We start from the raw sequence: 8,702 nt of genomic DNA, 5'->3' as shown, positions 1-8,702 counted from the left end.
CATATTTCAGCTATGATCTCAAACTGAAACCTGTTGCGCAAAGTTGCGCAAATTAAAAATAATGTAGCTTTTGTGCATTTACCCAGAGGCAAAACGTTACATATGGCTTATGCAATTTTGTGTCATCAGCATTAAGAGACACAATGACAGATTTATTAAATGCTTTGCTTTGTTCATCAGATGTAGTTATAATATCAAAAACTAAGGTTCCGAAAAACAAGCCAAAACCATTTTCAAAAAAGGTTCTTCCGCTTTTAAATTTGAAAAATGATCCAGCCTCAGAAAACAGCTCATCAGAAACCGAGGATTCTGAATTATAAAAAAAAATTAAAAATTAAAAACAAAAAAACAACTAAATATCCAAAAAGAACTTAAAAACTAAAACAAAAAAAAGAATTTAAAATTAAAAATAAAAAAAAAATTAAAAATTAAACATAAAAAAAATTTTAAAATTAAAAAAAAATATTTAAAAAAAAATAAAAAATAAAAAAAATCTAAGAAGAAAAAAAAAATGAGGAGAGAATAACCTTACCATAAACCTCCACGTGGTACTCTCTGGGGTCGTGAAAAATGTAAAAATGAACTCACCAGCTAATTACGGAAGTAAAAATGTATTTATAGTATTCAATGAATTTCAAATTTGCTAAAACTAAGGTCAGATTCGTCATCACTGATTCTTAAAACCCCTAAATATATATTTTCAGCTTAATTAAATGAGTTTTTGAATTTCGTCCGCCAACGCCTTCTGGTCGGACCACTGTGCGCGGGTGCGCCAGCTGACGTTCACTTTCGTTATTCATGAAAGCTAAATCACAAGTTTAGTCAACAATTTAACGGTATAAAAACGCAGTCCAAAATCGGCCCCTGGCTACCGGACTATTAGTTGAAAACAGGTGTTCATCCACTCTGATATTTTGATGTGGTTTATAACAAGCCTGGCTGTTACTTACAAATTTGTACCATAGTTCAGAAATGAGTGCACGAATTTATCGGTTTGTAACCTTTCGGATCGTTCGTTTCTTTTATAAAAGCGTATAAATCTCAGAATTTGCATAAATCTATCTCTGAGAGTTGTGTCTCGGAAAAAAGAAGGGGCCAATTTTTTGACCATAGATAAGATACTTTCAAAGCTCTTACTTCGTACGCGCCCCGCGTATATATTTATAATAGTATTGCTAGAAAACTACGTAATTCGGAAACTGTAATTCTCCAGTCGTTCTTCAAAACTCGACTTGCCTCGGTTTCGGTGCAGTCTTTTACATGTTTTATAATGCCAGTGGCAATTATCAATTCAAAAGCTTTAGTTACACAACCCGATATAATATTTCTTTTTGCGTAACCAGTAGGCCCTGCGATATCCTTGAATATATCACAGTATAAACGGACGGCCTACCCTTAGATTTCCCTGCTTTCAGTTTCACCCACCGAGCCTTCCTTTTAAACAACATTTCTATTTAGATTCAAAACTTTGACTCAATTCGGAAATTTTAATTCGCGTTTAGTTTTACTGATTTTTTCACTTGCAGTTTCAGTAAAAATTGGCTACTTCCCTTCTAAATGAAATGCCTTTTGTTCTCTCACTTTCCCCTACTTTGCAAGTTTTTTGCAAATTATTTGCTTCATGAACAGATCTAACAAACCGTAAATAAATTTATTTTGCATTTAAATTTTTCTTTTTTATAACATTTTATGAAAGCGAAATGCAATTTTTTGAAAATTCTGACTACCCCTAACCCCACAAAAGCAGTCAATTGAATTTTGCTAAACAAAGTGCAAGTTTCAAGTGGCTCAAAAATTACGTTGATTTTTGGTATTTTTTTCTGCAGATGGTATTGGGTGTTTTCCTCCATAAAATGAAGACTTGAATTTTTTTTTTTTATTTGGAGGAAAATAACAACTGAATACTCGACATTTTCCCCGAAATTCTGATTAACAAGTTTGAAATTCTGATGAAAAATTGCCGAATTTGTATAAATTTTGTACAGTTCGACACTTTGTATAAATTTTTTTTATACAATTGAAATTAAATAAAAAATAAATAAATAGTCAAAACCTGTCAATACGTGCCAAGGCGAATCTATTAAAAGCTGTATCGGTAAATCAGCGTATTTGTTTTTTTTTTTTTTTTTTTTAGCCGTGTCCCAGCTTGTTTTCTAGTCTCTCAATACTTTGACAATCAAACGTACAAAACATTGTTGTTGTTCTAATGTCATCACCTTCAATGAATGCGCCTTGATATGTGCTGTACACTTTCTTTAGACGCTGACATTATATGTATTATATGTAAGCTCTGTGTTTTTTATAAGGAACTGAATTTTACTGAACCGATGGAGATGTTGAAAAACAATAAAATCTTTTGAAATAAGCTGGAAAGATTCCTGCTGTGAGGCTTGCAGCAGGCTTTTTGCAGACATTCTAGTCCTTACGCACAGAGCCAAAATCACCTAATAAAGTAGAACAAAAATGATATGATATCTCTATGGATTTTCTTCAAGAAGAAGCTCTTCATATATATGTAGAGAAAAACTTCTTAAATTCTTCAAAAAGATATCTTCGAAAAATTATCAGAGATTTTCTTTGATATATCTATAGAGGCATCATATATTACCGATAAGATGTCCTTATTAATATATCCAAAGATATATCACAAGTTATTAAGAAGATAATCTTATTGATATTTTCGAAGACATATCCTTCAAATTTTAAATGGATTACCTTTTATTTATTTAACCCTATAGATACCTAAACAAAAAATAAAATTTCAGTTTATTTATTCTTAAGCAAACATTATTATTACGTATTATTATAAATACAAAAAAATTATTTGTTTTGAATACTTTTTGTATGATTTTTAAGATAATATAATTCTGGAATCTATAAACATTATTAAAAATTTGATTGCATTTGTCCTCTTTACGATTTTATGCCATCGCAAAAGATATAAAATTCGGAAACACACGTAATATCAGTTCCAACTGCAATGCTTCTGGGTTGACATTTCTCTTTTCTTTCAGCAAATTGATTAATAATGTCCCTAACTTTATGTTGAAAATCATTCGGTGTTGCTACGAGAGTGACAAAATCATTTTGAGCATCGGTTATAGTCGGTTTGTCAGTTTTATTAAGGCGCTGAGGTGTTTTAAATATAACTCTCTGGAAGGGCGGTCCTTTATTTCCCTTTCAAGAATGTCCAACATACCCTTATAAAAAGATTCCAATTTTAGAAACAATAAGTTTCCCTTGCCTGGGTAAAGGCTTTCAAAGTCTGTATCGATCTAGTAAAGACATGAATAAAATTTTATATATATAAAAAAAATACTTAGTAGCAGATACTTACGAGAGGATATAAATTCTCTAGAAACACTCTTATTTGAAGATATTTTCTCCAACCATTCCACAACTCGACTGTTATTTGATAAAGTTTCCCTGTCCCTGAGGAGCGGTTTGTTCAGCACAAAAAGAACGGGTTAATAGATAAAATATCTAGGCGTACATTAGGAAACAAGAAGGCTCCACTATGTATTGTAAGTCTATCCGAATGGACATTTTTCGCCTTTGATTTTCTTCCTTATAAAGTTATGAATCATAACTGATATATTTTCAACTAATCTAATCATCATATGAGCCCCCCTGGCAACGTCATTATTTTCGTCTTCTCATTTTTTCACATTATTTGGGTGTTTATTTATTCTGCAAATGTGTAAATAAGTCAAGTTTTGGCAAACATATTATGGAAGTGCTGTGTGTCCACGTGTAAAAATAGCGCTATCTAAACTTTGGGTTATCTAAAGACCCTAGCTAACATTGATTTAAATCCTATACTTTGGGAATTCCACACGCAAATTCATTTTTCATTAAAACTAAGCAATGAGGTGAGAAACTGTACCTTTGCTCCAGTTGCGGAAAGATGTTTACAGAGAAATCAAAAGATAAAGAGTTCCATATTAAAGATGTTCAAAATAAATTCATAGTACAGTAATGCGCAATATAAGAGAAGCATTGAATAGAATATATAGTACTTTAATTTTTGACTTTAACATAGCCTTCCGGGGCTGATAGCAAAACGGCACTTAGTTTGTACGTGGGCATTGAGGCTCTTCGCCGCCTTCTTGATCTAACCTAGGCTATGCTTGAATTTTTCAATAGTTGCCTTTTTGATCTGTACTGACAATTCGAGTTCTTTTGAAAAATAATACTTTTCAATCTTAGTATTCCGTTCGATTTGAAAATTTTAGATACGATTTAAATCAGAAAATTGATGCATAAAGGAATCTAGCTGATGTAAAAGTAACAGATACTTAGCTGAGAGGTCTTACACGTAAGAGTGAGACTAGAAAACTTCATTAATTAAGACTATGGTAAAAATATAGTAACTATGTTAGAGGGGAAAACATCAAAGCAATTTTTTCAATCCTAATTTAACTAGAAATTCTGATATTTTTGATATATTTTCTGAGGAAGTAGTTCTTAATAGTATAGAAGGTATTTGGTTCTGAAAGATACTTTTTCTGATTTGTTCAAAATGTGGGCAGACCGTTAAAGATGATGAGTGACAGTGATGACAGCATGGAGGACTGGAACCAATTTTTTTTTTTCGGCTGTGAGGTTGGATTAAAAATGCCTTCGCACCATATAGTAACCGCCACTACTACGTGTATGGTGATTCCACTAAAAATATCCCTCCTCTTCTTTTGGATTTTTTCCTCCACCTCGGGACTGCTTCCGCATTGCTTCGAGGTAGAGCGCCAAGACGGGGTCCTAAGAAGGACACTTACTTACTTACCCTGCGTCTAGGGTCGCCTGTTTTGAGAAACCTATGCTCAATGCTCTTCAGCATAACTTTCCATTTCGCGCTTCTTTTTTCGGATAATATCCTCTACGAAATTTGCGAAGGCATTTCATTTTTCTTCGTCTATCATCATTTACTCGATTATTTCTTCAGGCGTTCCACCTCTCGCATTTAAAAAAGGTGTGCTCCGCATTATCATACTCAGTATCTCCATATTTGCAGTTCGGTAGGCTCACTTTTCCCATTCGCCCCAGATACTTGCAAAAGCACCCATGTCAGGACGAAAACTGTGAGAGGTAATAGTTAACCTCACCGTGCTCTCTTTCTACCCACTTTTTTCGATCGGGTATTAGTCTGGCTGCCATGAAAAGCTCCTCATAAAAATATCTGCCGTTCGGAGTCGGCTTGAAACTGTAGGTCCCTCCATTTGTGGAACAACATCAAGACGCACACCACAAATAGGAGGAGGAGCTCGACCAAACACCCAAAAAGGGTGTACGCGCCAATCATATATACTAAGCTCCTTCGATTAAAATAAATTTTTTCACAAACTGGTTGATTTTTGACCGAAATTAGGGCTTTAAATAGTTAATAAAAAAAAAAGAAAGTGTGTGGTAGTTCACGGAACCCGCACGATTGAAGTGAAACTTCTTTTATCAACAAATCAATAATTTAACTATTATTTCAATATAATGCATGCAGAAGTCATGGAAAGCATGGAATGGAATTTTATTAAACAGAATTATTTATTTATTTTAATATAAAAAGAAATGAATTTATTGTACTCAATTACATTTGGTTCTCGGCATTGTCATTATCATTATTGGATTCGTTTTCCAAAAATGAAACAAGGGCTTTATGGTAACTGAAATACGTAAAAAATGATCTACATTCTAATCTATCAAGGTATCGATGAAATACTGCATCAATGGTAGTTCCGCATCTTGTTGTTGGTACTACAAATTATCACTTATCGTACAACCGGAGGATTCACTGTCACGGTGTTCAACAGTAGCTCTTAATTTTTTACGCTCCAAATACTCACGTTGCCGTTCAGCACCTGTTTTCGGTTTCCGTTTTTGTTGATTTGATGCCATATTTAACAGAAATCAATCAACAAAACAAAATATGTTTGTAAGATTTGCTCAAAACTACACACACACTCTATGACGCGTCTCGCGTTACTAATATAATATTGTGTTTGGGATAACTGTCAACTGTTTCCACCGAAATGCGTTCGCAAAGTGTATGGTCTTTGGTATGGTAAACAGATTTATGATACATTATTTTGCGGCGACAGCACATCGCGATAGCCCAGCGGCTAGCAATGTGGGCTTCCGATCCGAAATCCTTGGTTCGAATCACAAGAAAATTTTTTTTTTTTTTTTTTTTATGCATTTATTTCATTTTGTTTTATGATATGTTTATGAGCAGATTTTTTTCATGGCAGAAATACACTCGGAGGTTTGCCATTGCCTGCCGAGGGGCGACCGCTATTAGAAAAATGTTTTCATTAATTTTGCTTTCACCGAGATTCGAACCAACGACCTCTCTGTGAATTCCGAATGGTGATCACGCACCAACCCACTCGGCTACGGCGGCCGTCAATCAAATGTCATATTTACAAATTACATTCGATAAGAATGCAATAATAAACGACCGCATTACATTCACGACGACACGCCACACCAGTCTTTTAACAGATGGCGCTGGCATAGCGTGAGTTTTGCGTAGTTTAGCGTAGTTTTACTCCTCACAGCGTTTCATCCACGCCACGCTTTTAACAGATGGCGCTGGCGTAGCGTCACATATCGATGAAACGCTATGGTTTTACTCCTCACAGCGTTTCATCCTTCGAGACAAAAGAAGTTTCACTTCAAAAAAATATTTATCAGTGAGAAAAAGTCTTGAAATTGAATGCTAATTCGGATATAGACTATAACGATTCGAATAATAGGCATAAATAATCATTTGTGTTTTTATATCGTAGATGCCCACAGAGTTGAAGGACGTCAAACAGACCTGTAACGATACCGCACAGTGCACAGCAGAGGATAAAATCCAAATGGATTAAATAAATTTAAATTAAATTAAATAATTTATTTTTCGATCAATTTTGCAAATATTAAGAATTTATGTTCTAAATATAAATTATATTGTAAAAATCACGTTTTTCTTATATTTAAAATTAAAATAAAACACTCTCCATCATCATCGATTCGGAAATAATTTTTTTTATAAACGTCCATGAATTGAGCAACGAGGGCTTCTAAATGGAATATATGTTAAGCGCACTTTTGCAACCGACGTTCATACAACTAACACTTATAAACAACCAATAGCTGTCGCCAAAGTAGCATTCCCATGATGTTTTTGATGAATTTTAAACTGTTGCAACAGAGATCTCAAAAAGTGTAAGAAAATATTTTTTTATACATATTTAATAAAGTATAATTATATAAAATGAATTCACAAGCAGTTTTAGATATAGGTCATAGCGATCATTTGTATGTATTTTATATAAATTTTCCATAAGAAAACATGAAGCAAACATTTTTTATGCAATATGGTATGCGCATCTCAACAGTATTTACTTGAAGTCATCATAGTTATCCGCATAGTCATTAGTAGCATAGTCGCATTTCTGATAGCATTTCAATATCCTACGAGAATAGAGAAATTGCAAATTAAAAATGTGATACAAATACAATTGAGCTCCTTATTACAGACATTACTTTCTGTAAGCAGTCGCATGGGCTAAAAATAAACAAGATATAGGCAGAGGTTATGCGCTTCGAGTCTTCCACCAACTCAACAACAAGCTTAACACCAATTTTGTTGGACGGCAGCCCACTAAATGAGTTCCCCATGTTTAAATACTTAGGCTCCGTCCATACGGTTAATTTGGTATGGTTCAAATGGAAACCTCTAATCGGGGTGCTATGTGACAAAAGAATGTCACTTGACGTGAAAGGCAAAATATATAAAACCGCCGTGCGTCCCACTTTGTTATATGAAGCCGAATCTTCTTCTTAATTGGCGCGATAACTGCTTACTCGATTTTGGCGGAGTTTAACAAAGCGCGCCAGTCGTTTCTTTATCGTCCTAACCGGCGTCAGTTGGATACACTAGGTGAAGCTAAGCCCTTCTTCAGCTCATCTTTCCAACATAGAGAAGACCTTCCTCGTCCTCGGCTACCACCATCTAGTACCACATCGGATACTTTCAGAGCCGATGCGTTTGTATCCATTCGGACAACATGACCCAGCCAACGAAGCCGCCGGAACTTTATTCGCTACGCTATGTCTATGTCGTCCTAAAGCTTATACAGCTCAATGTTCAAGGGTCCAAAAATCTTCCGCAAAATCTTTCTGTTAAACACTCCCAGAGACGCCTTATCGGATATTGTGATCGTCCAATCTTCTGCGCCATACGTTAGGACGGGCATGATGAGAGCCTTTTAGAGTGTTAGTTTTGTTCGTCGAGAGAGGACTTTACTACTAAGTGGTATGTTTGGTCCAAAGCGGCACTTGTTTGCAAGAGAGATTCTCCGTTGGATTTCAAGGCTGACATTGTTATCGGTGTTAATGCTGGTTCCTACATAAACGAAAACTCTTCGAGATTGTAGTTATAATTGTCGGTAGTGACGTAGGTGCCGATACGCTAGTGTGCCGACTGTTTGTTTGATGACGGAGGTACTTCGTTTTGCCCTTGTTCAACAGCAGACCAATTCGCTTTGCTTCTTTATCCTGTTAGAAAATGGCAGAAATAACAAACAGCGCGATTGTTAAGGCCGATAATGTCAATATCATTGGCATATGCCAACAATTGTACGCTCTTATAAAAAATTGTGCCTGAGCGATTGAGTTCTGCGACTCGTACAATATTTTCCAGCATCAGCTTAAAGAAATCA

This window comes from Anastrepha obliqua, chromosome 2 (assembly GCF_027943255.1).
Source record: "Anastrepha obliqua isolate idAnaObli1 chromosome 2, idAnaObli1_1.0, whole genome shotgun sequence".
In the NCBI taxonomy this organism is placed as follows: Eukaryota; Metazoa; Arthropoda; class Insecta; order Diptera; family Tephritidae; genus Anastrepha; species Anastrepha obliqua.
Note: the sequence above shows the minus strand (reverse complement) of the source record.